The 21,360-nt window shown below is 43.6% G+C and overlaps 1 protein-coding gene across 3 annotated transcripts in view; it reads right to left on the bottom strand.

Moving 5' to 3' along the window:
* The window catches only part of HPCAL1 (hippocalcin like 1), a 279,207-nt gene that overhangs the window by 81,616 nt on the left and 176,231 nt on the right, over positions 1-21,360 (bottom strand). For all 3 annotated transcript variants that reach the window (XM_069728089.1, XM_069728088.1, XM_069728091.1), the window contains one exon: positions 12,350-12,420. The gene's annotated coding sequence lies outside the window, so the exon portion shown is untranslated. The remainder of the gene's footprint in view (positions 1-12,349; positions 12,421-21,360) is intronic.

The following is a 21,360-nucleotide window of genomic DNA, read 5'->3' as shown; positions in this document are numbered from 1 at the left end:
AACAGCTGGAATAATGTAAGACCATAAACTGCCGATTGTGGACCTAGTCACAAATCCTCTTCTTTAACCCCTTTCTGCCCTTGGACGGAATAGTACATCCGAGGGCAGAACCCCCGCTTTGATGTGGGCTCCGGCGGTGAGCCCGCATCAAAGCCGGGACAAGTCAGATGTTTTGAACAGCTGACATGTGCCTGCAATAGGCGCAAGCGGAATCGTGATCCGCCCGCGCCCATTAACTAGTTAAATGCCACTGTCGGGGGTCATCGGTGCCTCGGCATAACAACCAGAGGTCTCCTGCAGACCTGTATTGTTGTTGATGCCTGTGGTCGGCGCTCATAGCAGTGCCGTAATTCTACTACATAAGGGCGATCTGAGCATCGCCTCTATGTAGCAGAGGCAATCGCCTCCCATGGAGGTTACTGAAGCATGCCAAAGTTAAAAATAATAATAATATCTCAAAGCCATAGATTATACTGCAGTGAGTACAGAAAAAAATGTAATGTTTCATGTAAATACTCTTCATCAAATGTTTCTGTAGTGGTAAATGCTCTCAAAATTAGAAAGGTACAGGATATGGGATGGACTTCCACAGGGCAAAAAGGCAAACTAGGACCAAATATTGAGTCAGTATAGAAAAAAAGTTACATTTCGGGTACAAATACCCTTAATCGGTCATATCTGTTAGAAAAATCCAAAATATGGTGTGGGCTTCCCTAGAGCACAAAAGGCAAACTAGGGCCAAATATAGTGTCAAGTACGCGGTGTGTGACTATAATTTAGCATCTCCATGTGCGTTATGGTGTGCGGTTCCTTAATAAATAATAATCTTTATTTATATAGCACCAACATATTCCGCAGAGCTTTACAGTTTAACAGTTTCAAACACAACAGTCATAAGTAACAACGTTAACAATACAATAATTAAAGCGAAATAAGACGTCCCTGCTCGTGAGAGCTTACAATCTACAATGAGGAGGGGGAGATACAAAGTACATGTGTGTATTTACAATGATGTATTTACAATGATGGTCCAGCCATCTTCAGGGGGTGGGGGATAGTGAATGGGCTACACACACACACACACACAAACATAACATGACTGATTACTGAATGTGATAGGCCGCTCTGAACAAATGTGTTTTGAGCGAGCGCCTAAAACTATGCAAATTGTGGATGTCCTAATATCTTGGGGTAGAGCATTCCAGAGGATTGGCGCAGCACGGGAGAAGTCTTGGAGTCGGGAGTGGGAGGTACGGATTAGTGCAGAGGTTAGTCGAAAGTCATTTGCAGAGCGCAGTTGTCTGTTAGGCCGATAGACAGAAATGAGGGAGGAGATGTATGGTGGGCCGCACTGTGGAGAGCTTTGTGGGTGAGAACAAGTACTTTGAATTGTATCCTGTAATGAATGGGCAGCCAGTGTAACGACTGGCGAAGAGCGGATGCATCTGAGTAATGACTAGCCAGATGAACGACCCTGGCTGCTGCATTAAGGATAGACTGGAGAGGAGAAAGTCGAGTAAGGGGGAGGCCAATTAATAGAGAATTACAGTAGTCCAGGCAGGAGTGGATCAGGGCGACAGTGAGGGTTATTGTTGTTTCCATGGTGAGAAAAGGGCGGATTCTAGAGATGTTCTTTAGGTGTAAGTGGCACGAGCGGGCAAGAGATTGTATATGGGAGGTGAAGGAGAGATTGGAGTCAAACATAACACCCAGACAGAGCGCCTGCTGCCGGGGTGTTATTATGGTGCCACCCACGGAGAGGGAAATGTCAGATTTAGGGAGGTTAGTAGATGGCGGGAGCAAAAGAAGTTCAGTTTTGAAGAGGTTGAGTTTGAGGTAGAGAGCGGACATGATGTTGGAGACTGCAGACAGACAGTCAGTGGCGTTCTGTAGTACAGCGGGGGTAAGGTCAGGAGAGGATGTGTATAGTTGTGTGTCATCTGCATAAAGATGGTACTGAAAGCCAAATCTGCTGATGGTCTGTCCAATTGAGGCCGTGTAGAGAGAGAAGGGGGCCAAGGACTGAGCCCTGAGGTACCCCGACAGTGAGAGGAAGAGGAGATGAAGTGGAGCCAGAGAAAAGAACACTGAAGGAGCGGTCAGAAAGATAGGAGGAGAACCAGGAGAGAGCAGTGTCCTTAATGCTAAGTGACTGGAGCCTAGAGATTAGGAGAGGGTGGTCAACAGTGTCGAAAGCTGCAGAAAGGTCGAGAAGAATGAGCAGAGAGTGGTCACCGTTACATTTTGCTGTCAGAAGGTCATTGGTCACTTTGATGAATGCAGTTTCTGTCGAATGTAGGGGGCGGAAACCGGACTGTGAAGGGTCTAGGAGGGAGTGAGTGGAGAGGTAACGGGTAAGGCGGGAGTATATCAGGCGCTCCAAGAGTTTAGAGATGAAGGGGAGATTGGAGACTGGTCTGTAGTTGTTTGTGCAGGATGGGTCGAGGGTGGGTTTCTTTAGTAATGGAGTAATGACAGAATGTTTGAAGGAGGAGGGGAAAATGCCAGAGGAGAGGGAGAGATAAAAGATTGTAGTTAGGTGAGTTCTGACGACTGGAGAGAGAGACTGGAGGAGATGTGAGGGAATGGGGTCGGTGGTGCATGTAGTCGGACGAGAAGAGGAGAGGAGCCTGGAGACTTCTTCTTCTGTGATGGGATCGAATATGGAGAGTGAGCCAGGGGAAATGCAGGGAGGAATGGGAGTTCCTTCTTTTCATTTCCTTAAGTTCTCTGTCACACCCACAGAATGTAACATTCAGTTCCATAGGAATGAAACACCAAGGTTACTTACGGGTAGCCGGTTTTTCCGGAGCCCATGACGGCACACCTGAGAGAGGATCCGCCCAGCCAGGACAGGAACCCCTACTGAAAATAAAAGGGCGGTACCTCTCGGTCGCTTCAGTTGGTTTTCAGAGCATGAGAGGCCCCCCTGGTTAGTACACATGGCAATCCAACACCACATTATAATAACTAAAAGCACCCAAAACAATAGTGCACACCGAAAAGGTGATAAAAGGGGGGGAATATACGGGTGCCGTCATGGGCTCCGGAAAAACCGGCTACCCGTAAGTAACCTTGGTGTTTTCCCTTCCCCCATGACGGCACACCTGAGAGACTTTTGTAGAAAGAAAAAACCTTAGGGAGGGACCACCGCTTGAAGCACCCTTCTACCAAAGGTTAGGTCAGCAGAGGAGGAAAGGTCTAGCCGGTAGTGTTTGAAAAAAGTCGAGGGTGAGGACCAGGTAGCGGCCTTGCAAATTTGGTCAATTGATACCTCAGCCTTCTCTGCCCAGGAGGTAGCCATAGCTCTGGTGGAGTGAGCCTTGATGCCGTCAGGAACCGGAGTGCCACTTGCAGAATAGGATAGACTAATGGCCTCCCTGATCCATCTAGCAATGGTACTTTTAGCTACCCCACATCCCTTTTTATTACCCTGAAAGGCTACAAATAGGGTTTGATCTTTCCTCCACTGACTAGTCATGGTCATGTATTGTAACATGGATTTCCTCACATCTAACATATGGAACCTTTGTTCCCCCGGATTTTTAGGATTACTACAGAATGAAGGTAACGTAATCTCCTGACTCCTATGAAATTTTTGGACTACTTTGGGGAGATACGCTGGATCTGGTCTTAGGATTATCCTGTCATCAAGAATCTGAGTGTAAGGAGGGCATATCGATAGAGCTTGTAAATCACCTACCCTACGGGCCGATGTTAGGGCTACTAGTAGGGCTGTTTTCAGGGTGAGTAATTTAGGTGATATGTCCTGCAAGGGCTCAAAAGGATTTTTGGTTAAAGCCTCCAATACTAGATTTAGATCCCAAGGGGGAATTTTGGGGATAATAACCGGTCTAGACCTGCCACAGGATTTTATAAATCGTGAAACCCACCTATTAGATGCTAGGTTGCAATTATATAGGGCCCCTAAGGCTGAAACTTGTACCTTAAGGGTGCTAGTTGCTAATCCTAATTGCAAACCTGTTTGTAGAAATTCTAGGATGGGACCCACTGGAGCTACATCCCCTAACGGTTCACCCAAGAAGTTTAAAAATTTCTTCCAGGTCCTACCGTAGATTCTGGATGTTATAGGCTTTCTGCTTTTTAACAAGGTGGAGATTAAGCCCGGAGAGAATCCTTGGCGACTTAGTAGTGCCCTCTCAAATTCCAGGCTGCCAGATGGAAGCCCTTCACCTGAGAGTGGGTCACTGGTCCCTGGGTTAACAGGTCCGGTACATCTGGCAGAATCCATGGGTCTGTTAACGACATCTGCCTTAGAAGGGAGAACCAAGGTCTTCTTGGCCAGAATGGAGCTATGAGTATTATTTTCGCTCGGTCTTCCCTGATTTTCCGGACTACTGCTGGAATCAACACTATCGGGGGAAATGCGTAAGCCAGAGAGAATTTCCACGGTATTAGTAGAGCATCTACCGTAAAAGGATGTTCCTTTAGGTTCAGTGAGCAGAATTTTTTCACTTTCTTGTTGTGTGAGGTAGCAAATAAGTCTATCTCTGGTGTACCCCAGGTCTGTATAATTTGTTGGAATACCCCGAGATTCAGGGACCATTCCCCTTGTCTCAGAATTCTGCGACTCAGAAAATCTGCTCGTGAGTTTTCTACACCTCTTATGTGTAGTGCTGTTAGGGAAGATAGGTGTTTTTCTGCCCAATGGAATAGTAAGTTTGACACCTTCATAAGGTTCCAAGACCTCGTCCCCCCCTGGTGATTGATGTAGGCCACTACTGTTCAATTGTCCGTCATGATTCGAGCATGGCGCCCCTGGAGTAGGGGAAAAAAATGTTTCAAGGATTTTTCTACTGCCCATAGTTCTTTCACGTTTGAGCCAGAGCTCCTTTCTTGGGAGGACCAAGTTCCTTGAACTGAATGGGATCTCAAGTGAGCTCCCCAACCTGACCCGCTTGCATCGGTCTTGATGACGTCTTCGACCGGTTTCTGCCACTGGACTCCCATAGTGAGATGTTCCTTTATGGTCCACCAAACTAAGGAATCTCTCCATAAGGTCAACATTCACGTAGATCACTCACCACCGCCGACAGTCAAGGGCACCGATTTTGGAGGCTGGACAGATGCACGTGTAGTGTCCTTCCTGGACGCTGAAGAATCTTGCCGAACAGGACGGCTGCCACTTCTACCACTTGAGCGACTGCTCCTGTGCTGGTGGCTCGGCAAAGCATCTGATGAGAGCTCCTGGCGCTGCTGCTGCTGTGATGGCGGCGGCTGCTGCTGCTGCTCCTGTTGTCCTACTTCCATATTGAAGTTTATGGACATGAGCGCGTCTTCTGTGGTCAGGCACCCTTTTATGGGGGACCACTGCACTCCCCGCCTCCTCCGGTGCCCAATAGTGGCCCCTCCCCTCCTCTGCCGCGCCGCCGGAGACCTTATTCCACCGGCCGGCGTTTCTTCATGGGCGCCGCCATCTTGGATCCGGCGCCCACCCCCGACGCCACACGGGCACGCCCATTCCCAGCGTGCCTTGCGCGTGACGTCAGACGGGCGACCCGGAAGCGGCCACCGCACCTGGATGCCGGCAGAGGGAGGAGGGCGGCGTTGCAGCCACGGAAGGACCCAGGATATCCGACCGTGCTGCAACAACGCCCGCTCGGACGCAGAGACCCGGGGGGACCTGCGGACGGCGCATCCAGACTCCCGAACCCGACGCACAGGCGCTGCCTGTTTCTTCCACGCCGGGACGGGACCTGGGTAAGTGGAATCACCGCCGTATTCAGCACGAGGGTCCCTGTCAGGACAGGAAACCCAACTGAAGCGGCCGAGAGGTACCGCCCTTTTATTTTCAGTAGGGGTTCCTGTCCTGGCTGGGCGGATCCTCTCTCAGGTGTGCCGTCATGGGGGAAGGGAAAAATGTTACTTACTTTGAAACGCAGCAACATATAGAATATATAAAGGTGTAGATTGATTTACATTTCAAAGACTTGCGTGTACATATATGTTGTTTTTTTATTTTACCAACAGATTCCCTTGTTTGCTATGGACAATGTCTTTTGGTTAGATAGGGTCCTAATCGTAAACACATCCCATAGTACTCAACTACTGAAACCTCAGTGATCAGCTGTAATCGGAGTAAGAAAACAATGCAAGTGTTCAAATTCATTGCAGTGCCACAACAGGGGAAAAGAAGAATTAAATAGTTCTCATTAAAGAGTTCTTTTCACTAAATTTCTCATGTTGAACTGGACATACCATGTAAATGTAGATACAGAGAGGAATAAACAGTTTTTTTATTTTTATTTTGCCCTTATTTTGGGGGGGTGTTCTTCTGCCTCCTGTATGACACTGACCAATCATAAGCAGGCAGTAACATAGAAGTGCAAAAGGACCTGATTAATATGTCATCCCGTTCACATGACCTGAGTCTACAGGACAAGCCAGCCGGAGTGTGGAGCCTAAATAAGCACTGTAGATACACAGCGCAGAAGTGTGGAAATATTAACTGGAGTTAATATCTAAAGGAAGCAAAAGTGCACGCCCCCAGTGAAAACTATCTAATAACACCCACCTTGACATACGTAAAGTTAACTCATTAGTTGCCAAATATTTGATTAGTAATATCTCTGAAACAGAGAGGCAAAAAAAATGAATAAAAATCATTTTATTCTGCTCTGCAGCCACTATTACATTGTGTTTTCAGCTCGGCATGAAAAATTTAGTATTAAGTCTTCTAAAATCAATGGGCTGTTAATGTACAGTATGAGGGTCACTCTTTGTAGCCGCTTTCTAATATGAGTAAGAGATAAAGGTCCTGAACAGGAACAGAACCAATTTTTTTTTTACCCAGAGTTTCCTAATAATTTAAACCTGAAGATTTACAAATTGGACTTCCAAGGCGTCAGAAGCAGAGAAGATAAGTATCGGCCATATTGGTAAAATAGTTCCCTTAAGAGGGACCGCTGGTTGAGAATAGAACTCTCTTACTGGACTGTAGTACTGTGCTAGGTAGTGGTGAAGATATAGGACTGACTGGGTGATGCAAAACCAAGTGATTCTGAGACTTACAGGAAGAATGTATGTGAAGATGTTGAAGATGTTGTATGTGTTAAATGAAACATTCACGAAGTATTGCACCCGCTATCTACAGTACATAGTTTCCACCAAGTTGCTATTTAGCAAAATACTGTTCATTGTTGATTGGTGGTGTGAAGGATAGAATGGCTAATGAAATCAATTATTAAACCTTACATAAGCCAGCTCAGATATGATGTGACAAAGATGGCAACTATATCCTGGAACAACACCCTGGAAGGAATGTGAAGCAGACACTGGACATTGGATTGAATACCATATATGGAGTGGAGTTGGCAAGGACCTATCATAGACTGACACCATTACTAGTCAGAAGTTGTACAACACCCACTTCCTGACTGAAGATTCTTTGTTCCAAGAATAAAGTTCAGTTATGCCACTGGCATTGCACCCGCTTATTAATAGACCAACGTTCATTAGTAATGCGCCTAAGCTCCACTATTGTTCCCCAGCCTTTGCCAAATAAGGAGCATACATCTGACTCTGTGTCTGGTGTCTCTCTTTTAAGCATGCACCTGGCTCAAATTTTGGTCAGGAACAGGCAATCACAAAAGGTCTCACCTTAAGAGATCACCTGGACAGTGGTCTCCCTCATTATACTGTGCAACATCTGGTCCTGGCCAGCCAAAGTCACTGGCATCATGTGGCCTGCAAGGGCGCAGAGCCCCCATAGCACAAGTCCACACAGCCAGCCAGGACCTTCACCTTCATGCAATATGCCGGGGCGTTAGGGACCTTCACCTTCATGTAATATGCCAGGGCGTTAGAGACGAGTGCTCACCCACAGATACCGCCACGTTACAATTGAACACAAAATGAGTATTTTAAAAGATTAAGTCAGATATTGGTAACGTAAGTCTCTTGAGTGCCAAAAGGTTCAATATGCTTTGAGTCCCCTCAATCTGGTAATCAGCGACTGTCAAAAATCTCACACTTCACCAATGTGATCTTCTAACATGTATCTATGAGATATCCGAAGACATTTTTGTCTGGAGTTTGCTTCCTTGGGCAGACTTGAATATTTTGGTAATTTACAATAAAATACATTTTATTAGACAGCCCCATTAAAGTGTAGCCCACTGCAAGCAGGAAGGTTACAATAGACTGCATTACAGCATGGGCAGCCTGCTGCTCCGAGTCACTCAGAGGAAGTGAGATACAAGGGACACGTCCGTAGGGAAAAGCCAAACATGTATTTTGAGAAATACATTTCCTTTTAACAAAAGACTTCAAAGGAATGCCTGCACGTCTCATCACATAACTGGTATGGCAGCCAGCACCACGCTTTATTGTAAAAATGCAATAATAAACTATTAAGGAACCTCATAGGGATATGTTGGTTGATGATAAAAAACAAGCCCTTTGAAATGTTCGTATCCACTAACCGTTTATTCACGACGATCACTTTGCTCTTCTGTTAGTATTAATAAAATAGCATTAGTAAACTGGAGTGCATCAAAAACATTCACAGGACCCAGGTTCAGCGGCCCCCCTTGGTAGCCATTGACCATGAGATGAGACCACTATGAACCATACTGTGTCAAAAAGCCGCTGTGTGTACCGTGCAAACCCTGCCTGTAGGAGTACTGTGCATTTAAGCCGCTGTATGTACTCTGCCCCCCGCCTGTGGGAGTACTGTGACTAAGTTGCTGTGTGTACTCTGCCTCCTTCCCACACCTGTGGGAGTACTGTGCCTTTAAGCCGCTGTGTGCACTCAGTCCCCACCCCACGCCTGTGGGAGTACTGTGCCTTTAAGCCACTGTGTGTACTCTGTCCCCCCACCTATGGGAGTACTGTGCCTTTAAGCTGCTGTGTGTACTCTAGCTCACGCCTGTGGGAGTACTGTGCCTTTAAGCTGCTGTGTGTACTGTACCCCCCGCCTGTGGGAGTACTGTGCCTTTAAGCTGCTGTGTGTACTGTGCCCCCCGCCTGTGGGAGTACTGTGCCTTTAAGCAGCTGTGTGTACTCTAGCTCACGCCTGTGGGAGTACTGTGCCTTTAAGCTGCTGTGTGTACTCTAGCTCACGCCTGTGGGAGTAATGTGCCTTTAAGCTGCTCGGTGTACTCTGCCCCCCGCCTGTGGGAGTACTGTGCCTTTAAGCTGCTCTGTGTACTCTGCCCCTATCCAGCCTGTGGGAGTACTGTGCTTCTAATCCACTGTATTTTCTAGTAGTCTTGGAAATAAATAATTGGCATCACCCATCTTGCTTCCATGTCTAAAGCAAAGAAATAATTTTTCTGAACGGGTGTATTTATTTCAGTAGTCTGAACTAAATAATTGGCATTAGCAATCTTGTTGCCATTTGTAGGCCCCAAAAATATTTTTTCTAAACCGGTCTGTGTTATATAGTAGTCTGGGAAATAAATAATTGGCATCAGCCATCTCGTTTCCATTTCTAGTGCAAAGAAACAATTTTTTTTTCTGGATTGGTGTGTGTTTTCTAGTAGTGTTGCAAATCAGGGCTCATTCCCATTTGCAATGAAATCGGACTAATGCAATCCGATAAAAAATTGGATTAAATTCGGACCAATGTTATTCTATCAACGTGTCTTCATCTGCGTTTTTTTTTCCAGCTCGGATCGGTTCACGATCGGACTGGAAAAAAGTTGCATGCTGCGACTGTAATAGGAAATCAGATCGCATCCCGCAATAGAAGTCAATGGGTGCGAGAAAAAAAGAAAATCACAGCACTCGGACCATGCAGGATGCAGAGATGTATCCGAGTGCAGTGCGCTTTTCACAGGCACCCATAGACTTATATGGGTGCGTGCGATCCGATTCTCGGGTGCAATCACAGCATGCTGCGATTGTTTTCACATGCCGAATCACCAAGAGAAAATAATCGCAGATGTGAGCTGCCCCATAGGTTAACAGTCAGCCAAGTGCAATCTGATTTTTATTGGATTGCCCTCGTCCGATTACATCGCAGGTGGAAGTGAGCCCTTAGGTTTAGGGTACGTGCACACGCTGCGGATTTTGCTGCGGTTTTTCCAAATCTGCTGCGGAAAAATCTGCAGTCCTCCAGAATACGTGTGCACATACCCTTAAGACATAGGATTTTCTTTCCCCTATGTAATATTTATGTAACACATAACAACATGGCATGCATCCTGGTTGCAATAATTTTTCTGTGCCTCGTAAAACCAAAACTAATGGGGATTCAAATAAGCGTGAAAAAAAAAATTAAACCTCTGAGAAAGGTTTTACTATGTTATTAATTCAAACATTCATAATTACAAAATATACGGTATGTAGGTTGCTTGTAATTTGGGATTTTTTATTTTTCATTTTGTTTTCTTTGATTCAGCAATAAAATAAAAAGAAGAGAAACAAGGTCATCAAAGAGCGCTCACCCCAGTATATAAACTAATGGAAAGCCTAGGACATGCCGAGTGTCTGTATATAGGAAGGAGGATGAAACAGACACAAAGTGAGGCTGAAAATAAACTTCCTGCCATGTCGACGTAAGATAAGCACATTCTGTTACCCTCTGCTAGACTTTTGTCAAAGCATTTTTCAAAGTAGCTGTGGGAAGTGTCAGAAAAATTCCTACGAGTCAGTAAATCTTGTTTAATATTAAAAATAAGTGTATGCAAAATGTAAACTTGGTATGAATTGGATGCACATAAAATATCATCATAAGGGTCAGTGCTATGACATTAGGCCGAACTACTCTTTCCAAATAACTACATCGAGGGGTGCCCTGTGTTACGCACCTGTCCTGGATCCTTGCTCTGCTTTGCTCACCCCGGTCTGCTAGGCTCTGTTGTGCTCGATGTCGAGCTTTGCAGATCGCCTAACATCATCCCATGTGAACACCTACCCGGGCGTATATGTGGCTCACCAAGACACACCCTTGAGTTGAAAGTCACCTGCCTGGCTGCAGTTTCCAGAATCTCAGCTGCCCATCCTTGGTTGCTTAAACGTCTCCCGCCTGCCTGAGGATTCCAGGCTTCCATCTGCCTGTCCATGGTCTCCTGGACGTCTGTTAGCAGCATCCCAGCTGCCTGTCCATGATCTCCTGGACATCTCCTGTCTGCCTGAGGTTTCCATAATCCCAGCTATCTGTGTCCTGTTTGCCTCACCCGTTTCATGTACCGACGCCCGTGTGCCCACAGGATCCACATCGCCTGGTGAGCCTAACACTCTACTTGTGACTGCCCACTATTTGTCAGAGGGGACACTGACCTGGTCACCCAATTGATGGCTAAAAATTCTTCACTTACCTACAGTTAGGTCTGTAATCAAAGACCATAAAACTTGGACTTGAACCCCGTACGCACAGTCGGTGCTATTTTCTTTCGCAGTCAGATTTATCCTGACATTTTATCTTCCCCTGATTTTTTTCTGGTTATGCTACATTCCTACATAATGCATTGTCCCTGATCCCTGTTAAACCTCTGCACAGTGTCTGGACTTTTAAATCTGCTAAGAAGTAGAAGGAGCGGTATAGGCGTAATCCAAAGTAGAATATTGGGGTCACACCATGGCAGGGTGAGCCCCGGAGTTTCAGTGTGCATTCTACTGTGGCAATTTTAATAGCTGCATTTTTCTTACTTTTTCCTTTTATTGACAGACTCTCTCGAAAGCCGGTGACTTCAGCATGTGAGCAAGGAGGTCATGGCCAACAGAGGAGAAAAACACATTCTGCCTTTCAGATCTGTTTTTCTACTTACACATTTAAAGTAAGGTTAATACTGGACAGAACATTTATTGGAATATTGCAACTTGCAAAACTATTTAAAAGGGTATTAAACCCAGGGTGGATGTATCCATACACTCTGCGAAGGAAGACTTGGCTATCCAGATATAGATGAGACCCATCAGGCTGACCCAGTGCCACCAATCATATCAGGCATTGATATGACTGGCGGCATGAAGTTTACTATTTACTGACCACACAAAGCCAACAATGGGGCACGGTAGTAGGCCAGGTCTATTGCTACCGACTTTCTTAAGCTGGCCAAACAAGAGTTAACTTTCACCCAAACACATAAGCATCCACATATATCTCCTGAAAACAAAAGGATTGGGCTTTAAAATTCCAAATGTCCAATCCTTCTGTGCCCCGACACATGTCGAGGGAAAAGTTGGGAGGCCAACGTACACATCAGATGGTTCGGAAACCGTCATGTGCAGGCAATTATCATCCATTGTGCATGGGTACCAGTAGTGTTTGGAACACTATCTCTGATTCAGAAAGCAACCTTCTTAAACAAAGGACTAAACAAATAAAGAAATGGACTACGTACATCAAGACCACCAAAGCAAAAGCAAATGTCGAACTTACCTCAATGGGTGTAGAAGTGACGGCCGCAGAAAGTTTATACTGATGTCCTCCGAGAAAATGCCACTTGCATGCTGTGGGGAAGGAAAAGAAGATTAACAGGAAAGCAAAAAAAAAACCCCAACAAATTCTACTGGCAGTATAAAGTGATTATTGTAATAAAGGTGCAACATTTTCCAAAAAGAAAGGGATATAATGGACAGTGTACTGTAATACCATGTTTATCCAAAAATAAGATGGGCTTATGTTCAGGGGGATGTGTTACTTTTTTTCCCATGAACATCAATCCACATTAAGGCCATGTTCACACGTTCCTGATTTCCCTGCTGTTTTTTCTGCACTAAAAACCGCAGCTCTTGGCAGAAGACGCAGGTGCGTTTTTGGTGCGTTTTTTGATGCGTTTTTTGATGCGGTTTTTTATGCAGTTTTCTCTGCAGAGTCTGTGTGTTTTCTAAGAAGTTTTTTTACGGTTAAAATGGCTGAAAATACCCTAACCCTACCCCTAACCCTACCCCTACCCCTAAACCTACCCCTACCCCTAGTTCTAACTGTAGTGGGAAAAAAAAAAATTCTTTATTTCATTATTGTTACTACCTATGGCGGTGATAAAGGGGGGGGGGTCATTTACTTTTTTTTTTTATTTTGATCACTGTGAGGTTATCACAGTGATCAAAATGTGCCTGGAACGAATCTGCCGGCCGGCATTCGGCGGGCGCACTGCGCATGCGCCCGCCATTTTGGAAGATGGCGGCGCCCAGGGAGAAGACGGACGGACGGACACCGGGAGGCCCGGTAAGTATAAGGGGGGGAGATGAGGGCAGACGGGGGGGGGGGGGGTTTAGGGGGCGTCGGAGCACAGGGGGTGGCATCGGAGCATGGGGGGGTGGGATTGGGGCACGGGGGGACAGCCACACTCCGCCCACGCACTTCCTGCTGCAGCGGTTCTGCACCACAAACCGCAGAAAACCCGCAGATATTTTTTTCGTCTGCGGGTTTTACTGCGGGTTTGACCCTCACAATGGAGGTCAATGGGTGCAGAACCGCTGCAGTTCCGCAAAAAGAAGTGGCATGGTCCTTCTTTTTTACCGCAGCTATTAAGCGCGGCTTTTTTAGTGCATTTCCGCAATGTGGGCACAGCGGTTCCTGTTTTCCATAGGGTACATTGTACTGTACCCTGCATGGAAAACAGCTGCGGACCCGCAGCGGCAAAATCGCGGCGGTTCCGCAGTTAAAAACGCATAGTGTGAACATGGCCTAACTCTTGAACAAAAAATCAACATGTATTCAAATATAATCATGTCATCACACACACACTGCACATACACAAGTATATACACACACTGCACATACACAAGTATATACACACACTGCACATACACAAGTATATACACACACTGCACATACACAAGTATATACACACACTGCACATACACAAGTATAGACACACTGCACATACAAGTATATACACACACTGCACATACACAAGTATATACACACACTGCACGCACACAAGTATATACACACACAATGCACATACACAAGAATAGACACACTGCACACACAAGTATATACACACACACTGCACATACACAAGTATATACACACACTGCACGCACACAAGTATACACACACAATGCACATACACAAGAATAGACACACTGCACACACAAGTATATACACACACACTGCACATACACAAGTATATACACACACTGCACGCACACAAGTATACACACACAATGCACATACACAAGAATAGACACACTGCACACACAAGTATATACACACACACTGCACATACACAAGTATAGACACACTGCACATACACAAGTATATACACACACTGCACATACACAAGTATATACACACTGCACATACACAAGAATAGACACACTGCACACACAAGTATAGACACACTGCACACACAAGTATATACACACACTGCACATACACAAGTATATACACACACTGCACATACACAAGAATAGACACACTGCACACACAAGTATATACACACACTGCACATACACAAGTATATACACACACTGCACATACACAAGTATATACACACACACACTGCACATACACAAGTATATACACACACTGCACATACACAAGTATAGACACACTGCACATACAAGTATATAGACACACTGCACATACACAAGTATATACACACACTGCACATACACAAGTATATACACACACTGCACATACACAAGTATATACACACAATGCACATACACAAGAATAGACACACTGCACACACAAGTATATACACACACTGCACATACACAAGTATATACACACACTGCACATACACAAGAATAGACACACTGCACACACAAGTATATACACACACTGCACATACACAAGTATAAACACACACTGCACATACACAAGTATAGACACACACTGCACATACAAGTATATACACACACTGCACATACACAAGTATATACACACACTGCACATACACAAGTATATACACACAATGCACATACACAAGAATAGACACACTGCACACACAAGTATATACACACACTGCACATACACAAGTATATACACACACTGCACATACACAAGAATAGACACACTGCACACACAAGTATATACACACACTGCACATACACAAGTATAAACACACACTGCACATACACAAGTATAGACACACACTGCACATACAAGTATTTACACACGCTGCACATACACAAATATAGACACACACTGCACATACACAAGTATATACACACACTGCACATACAAGTATATACACACACTGCACATACACAAGTATATACACACACTGCACATACACAAGTATATACACACACAGCACGTACACAAGTATATACACACACTGCACATACACAAGTATATACACACACTGCACATACACAAGTATATACACACACACTGCACATACACAAGTATATACACACACACTGCACATACACAAGTATATACACACACTGCACATACACAAGTATATACACAAGTACTGTATATACACACTGCACATGCACAAGTATATACACACACTGCACATACACAATTATATACACACACTGCACATACACAAGTATATAGACACACTGCACATACACAAGTATATACACAAGTACTGTATATACACACTGCACATACACAAGTATATATTCACACACTGCACATACACAAATATATACACACACACACTGCACATACACAAGTACAGTTAAGTCCATATATATTTGGACAGAGACAACATTTTTCTAATTTTGGTTATAGACATTACCACAATGAATTTTAAGCAAAACAATTCAGATGCAGTTGAAGTTCAGACTTTCAGCTTTCATTTGAGGGTATCCACATTAAAATTGGATGAAGGGTTTAGGAGTTTCAGCTCCTTAACATGTGCCACCCTGTTTTTAAAGGGACCGAAAGTAATTAGACAATTGACTCCAAAGCTATTTCATGGACAGGTGTGGGCCGTGATGTCACCAAATGTCATTATGTAGTTTTAACCTCAGAATACAAATGCTGGGGGCCCATAAGGGGAGGCAATAGACCAGTTTACTTAACTCCTCCCCAAATGCCGATCCCGTAACAAGGGCTTATTTTTGAAGTAGGGCTCCAAAAATCCAGTAAAATCATGCTAGGACTTATTTTTGGGAAACACAGAAATCGTGTATTTATTTCAAAGCAACACATGAGAGTTTCTTGGCACCAGAGTCATACATAGTAAAGGGAAGGTTTCACATCAAAGCTCAAAATGGTCCCCCTACTATGTTTATGGGGTTTGACAAGCAGAACAATAGGCCTTGCTGGTTATTTAACTATCTTTACACTTTCCATTAAATTTCAGCCCTTTCATCACCCCTTGTTTGCTGACAACGTAATTCCTCTGAAGAGTTGGGCTCAGGCTGTCACCATGTAATATGATAGGAGATGGGTCCCACCAGGCTTCGGGCCCTTCTCTGTAGGACCCAATGCTTTACCAGGCTCTATCCTACTTGTTTCTATTAATCTGGTCTAAAGTCCCCTACACCTAAACTCAAGGAACATCCTTGGAGTCAGCAATAAGCATAAAGGAATCTGTCAGCTTAGAAAAGCTGTAAAATCTATGGGCATTAGGTTATAGAGCACAAGGAACCGAGCAGATTAATCTAAAAATGTTGTGGGAAAATATTTTATTTCTTGAAAATCTCTGCTCATTCTGGGTTTAGCAGTCCAGTGGATGGAGTGAATTAGGACCACCCATTGGACTCCTATGACCAGAATGAACGAGGATTTCAATGAATAAATTATAAATTAGACTAAACTCTGGTTGGTAAATTGTGAAATACAGTGGAGCTGTAGAAAGAATGATATAATTAGATTATACTGTTCATTTACAAAAATAAAAGGCTCATGTATTTCTTTTCTTTTTTCCAAGTGCATTAAATGCAGCACCCATCGTACGTGCCGTTACACCCCTAATCCTATAGCATGCAATCCCCAGGTCAAGAACTTCCAAGATGTCCGCTTGTTCTTTCTCCTGGCCTGCAGTGCTATGTTACATAGTAAGTGATCAATGAAAATTCATTAAGTCTAGACACTGAGCTCAGAGCCGCAGCGTTACAATGCTTTGGTGCCGTCATACGCTCTGTATTATGGAAAAACAACATTATAGATCGCTTGTCCCAGAAGAGCCACTTTACTGAGGCGAATTGATTAGAAGTAACTGAGAATTTCTCTTCATTTCCCTCAGGTCCAGACTTCAGCGCTACTGTACATCATTGGTGTCTGGGTCTATATTTAGGAATCCACACATTTGCTGGCTGTCCCCACAGCATCTGTCTAGGTCTCAACTTCTGCTGCGTGTTACTGGCCAGCTATGTCACGTACTGTGTGGGGATTTCTCTGCAATTTTTCATCCTGTGAATTGCTCCAAATATTGAGTTAAATACCTTGGTAAAATTTCCCAATTCGGCTGCTCTTTTCCGTTTTGTGCTGCGTCGCTCCATTGCAGAGATATTCACATTTGTTGGTTTTGGAGCTCAGATATTTTTGACAAGATACTTAAAGCAGTATTCTCCAAGATCCTATCCCAATATGTAGTAGGTGTAGTAATATTAGCAAATACCCCCAATTAGAAATGTAGTACAGTTTTTCTGATTCGCTATCTCCTTTTCCTTATGTGCAGGCATTGCAGGACCTTAAGTATCCATGGTTACAACCATTGATTTAATGACAGCCAGTTGCTAGTGGTCGTAACCCTGGATACCTAAGGTCCTGCAATGCCAGCACATGAGAAAAGAGACAAAGCGAATAAGCAAAACTATGTTACATTTCTAATTTGATGTTTTTGCTAAATTTATTATTATTATTACACCTACTACATGGGTATACCCCTTAATTTAAAAAAAAAAATCTGACAGGTCATCTTTAAAAAGACGAAGCTGCTTTAATTCAAAAAAATATGTTTCTACCAATTACTCTTTTTTGCCCATTATGTGGCTCACAAGCCTGGGGGTTGCATGCTGTTATTGCAGATATTATTTTAGTAGTACTGATATTCGGTTTCTACAGGGGTCAAGATAAACATAGTTATAGAGCCCTCACAGATAGCAAGGCGATGCAGTGTGTAGAGCTTAGGAACTCCATGGAAATTAAAGATAATCAACAAGGAATGCATCACTTAATATTTTTAAGTTTTAAAACTGATACAGATTTTTTTTTTAATTTTTTTATTTCTAATCAATATTTACTTTCTGATTCTGGATTTTTTATTCTATTACCACCAGAGCAATAATGGTTGCAGATTTAAGCTATCAGCAGAATCATCAGCACTCAGACTATATGGTAGAATGAACTGTTTACTTTGTATTACACAACATACAGCAATCATTATCAGCATCAACACAAAGAAAAAGTCACTAACAGTTCTTACAGCAAACATCACCCTGTAAGCATAAGCCTGCAGCTGTTGTACCCTCCAGTATTGATAACATTCAGAATTGGCAGCAGCGGCATAGGGTATGTTCATTAACTTATGTGGTGAGCATGCTTTGTGACACATGCAAAGGTCATTGTGTAGTGATGTGAAGGAGATGAGAAGTGGTGTACCGGCCATGCTGAGGCTATGGGGAACTGTGAGCTAGGAGAAGGGTCAGCACCAGGCCCCCCACCTGTCATCATACTTTCAACTGTATCAGTATCCTGGATGCAGCAGGCACAATTACATCACTTCATCATGCTCCCTGTGCCGAACGGTAAAGACAACGCTTCAGAACTCTCGCTGCGGAGCAGCAGGGGGAACTATGAAGAGAGGTGAGTATTGTATTTTATTGCATTATACTATATGGAGGACTATGGGGTGCATAATACTATATGGAGGATTATGGGGTGTATTATGCAGTATAGAGGACTATGGCGAGAGCATTCTGCAATATGGAGGACTGTGGGGGCTGTATTATGCTATATGGAGGACTAAGCAGGTGCATTATACTATATGGAGGGCTATCAGGGGTGCATTATGCAATACTGAAGAGTATGGGGATGCATTATTTGTATGGATACATTTGGGGGTGCATTATACTATATGGAGGACTATGGGGGGTGCATTATAGTATATGGAAGGCAATGTGGTATCCATTATTCTATACGGAGGACGATTGGGTGCATTATACAATATTGAGAACTATGTGGGGCTCATTATAATATATCTAAAGAGGGCTACGTGGGGCCTATAATACAATATGGAAGACTATGTGAGGCCACGTATATTAAATGGAGGGCTATGTGGGCCCATTATACTATATGGAAAGCTATGTAGGGGTCATTATACCATTTGGAGGACTATGTGGGGGTCATTATAATGTTTTAATGGCTATTTGGGTGCCATTACAATATTTTGGGAGGCTATGTTGAGGCCATTATAATATTTGGAAGGCTATGTGGGAGCATTTATACTTTATGGAGGGTTATGTGGGGGTCATTATACTGTATGAAAGCAATTATACAGTGTGAAGGTTTGCGTGGGGTCCATCATATGTGTGGAGGGCTATGTGGGGGCCATTATACTTTTTGGAGAGCTAGTGGGGGCCATTACACTCAGAAATAAGAATACAGATAATAAATGGGAAATGTTTAAGAACATCCTAAATAAGCAGTGTAAGCGGTTTATACCTTGTGGGAATAAAAGGACTAGAAATAGGAAAAACCCAATGTGGCTAAACAAAGAAGTAAGACAGGCAATTAACAGTAAAAAGAAAGCATTTGCACTACTAAAGCAGGATGGCACCATTGAAGCTCTAAAAAACTATAGGGAGAAAAATACTTTATCTAAAAAACTAATTAAAGCTGCCAAAAAGGAAACAGAGAAGCACATTGCTAAGGAGAGTAAAACTAATCCCAAACTGTTCTTCAACTATATCAATAGTAAAAGAATAAAAACTGAAAATGTAGGCCCCTTAAAAAATAGTGAGGAAAGAATGGTTGTAGATGACGAGGAAAAAGCTAACATATTAAACACCTTCTTCTCCACGGTATTCACGGTGGAAAATGAAATGCTAGGTGAAATCCCAAGAAACAATGAAAACCCTATATTAAGGGTCACCAATCTAACCCAAGAAGAGGTGCGAAACCGGCTAAATAAGATTAAAATAGATAAATCTCCGGGTCCGGATGGCATACACCCACGAGTACTAAGAGAACTAAGTAATGTAATAGATAAACCATTATTTCTTATTTTTAGGGACTCTATAGCGACAGGGTCTGTTCCGCAGGACTGGCGCATAGCAAATGTGGTGCCAATATTCAAAAAGGGCTCTAAAAGTGAACCTGGAAATTATAGGCCAGTAAGTCTAACCTCTATTGTTGGTAAAATATTTGAAGGGTTTCTGAGGGATGTTATTCTGGATTATCTCAATGAGAATAACTGTTTAACTCCATATCAGCATGGGTTTATGAGAAATCGCTCCTGTCAAACCAATCTAATCAGTTTTTATGAAGAGGTAAGCTATAGGCTGGACCACGGTGAGTCATTGGACGTGGTATATCTCGATTTTTCCAAAGCGTTTGATACCGTGCCGCACAAGAGGTTGGTACACAAAATGAGAATGCTTGGTCTGGGGGAAATTGTGTGTAAATGGGTTAGTAACTGGCTTAGTGATAGAAAGCAGAGGGTGGTTATAAATGGTATAGTCTCTAACTGGGTCGCTGTGACCAGTGGGGTACCGCAGGGGTCAGTATTGGGACCTGTTCTCTTCAACATATTCATTAATGATCTGGTAGAAGGTTTACACAGTAAAATATCGATATTTGCAGATGATACAAAACTATGTAAAGCAGTTAATACAAGAGAAGATAGTATTCTGCTACAGATGGATCTGGATAAGTTGGAAACTTGGGCTGAAAGGTGGCAGATGAGGTTTAACAATGATAAATGTAAGGTTATACACAAGTTGAAGAAGGAATCAATATCACCATTACACACTGAATGGGAAACCACTGGGTAAATCTGACAGGGAGAAGGACTTGGGGATCCTAGTTAATGATAAACTTACCTGGAGCAGCCAGTGCCAGGCAGCAGCTGCCAAGGCAAACAGGATCATGGGGTGCATTAAAAGAGGTCTGGATACACATGATGAGAGCATTATACTGCCTCTGTACAAATCCCTAGTTAGACCGCACATGGAGTACTGTGTACAGTTTTGGGCACCGGTGCTCAGGAAGGATATAATGGAACTAGAGAGAGTACAAAGGAGGGCAACAAAATTAATAAAGGGGATGGGAGAACTACAATACCCAGATAGATTAGCAAAATTAGGATTATTTAGTCTAGAAAAAAGACGACTGAGGGGCGATCTAATAACCATGTATATAAGGGGACAATACAAATATCTCGCTGAGGATCTGTTTATACCAAGGAAGGTGACTGGCACAAGGGGGCATTCTTTGCGTCTGGAGGAGAGAAGGTTTTTCCACCAACATAGAAGAGGATTCTTTACTCTTAGGGCAGTGAGAATCTGGAATTGCTTGCCTGAGGA

The sequence above is a fragment of the Ranitomeya imitator genome, chromosome 5 (genome assembly GCF_032444005.1).
Source record: "Ranitomeya imitator isolate aRanImi1 chromosome 5, aRanImi1.pri, whole genome shotgun sequence".
Classification (NCBI taxonomy): Eukaryota; Metazoa; Chordata; class Amphibia; order Anura; family Dendrobatidae; genus Ranitomeya; species Ranitomeya imitator.
This window is presented reverse-complemented; position numbering and strand designations above follow the sequence as displayed.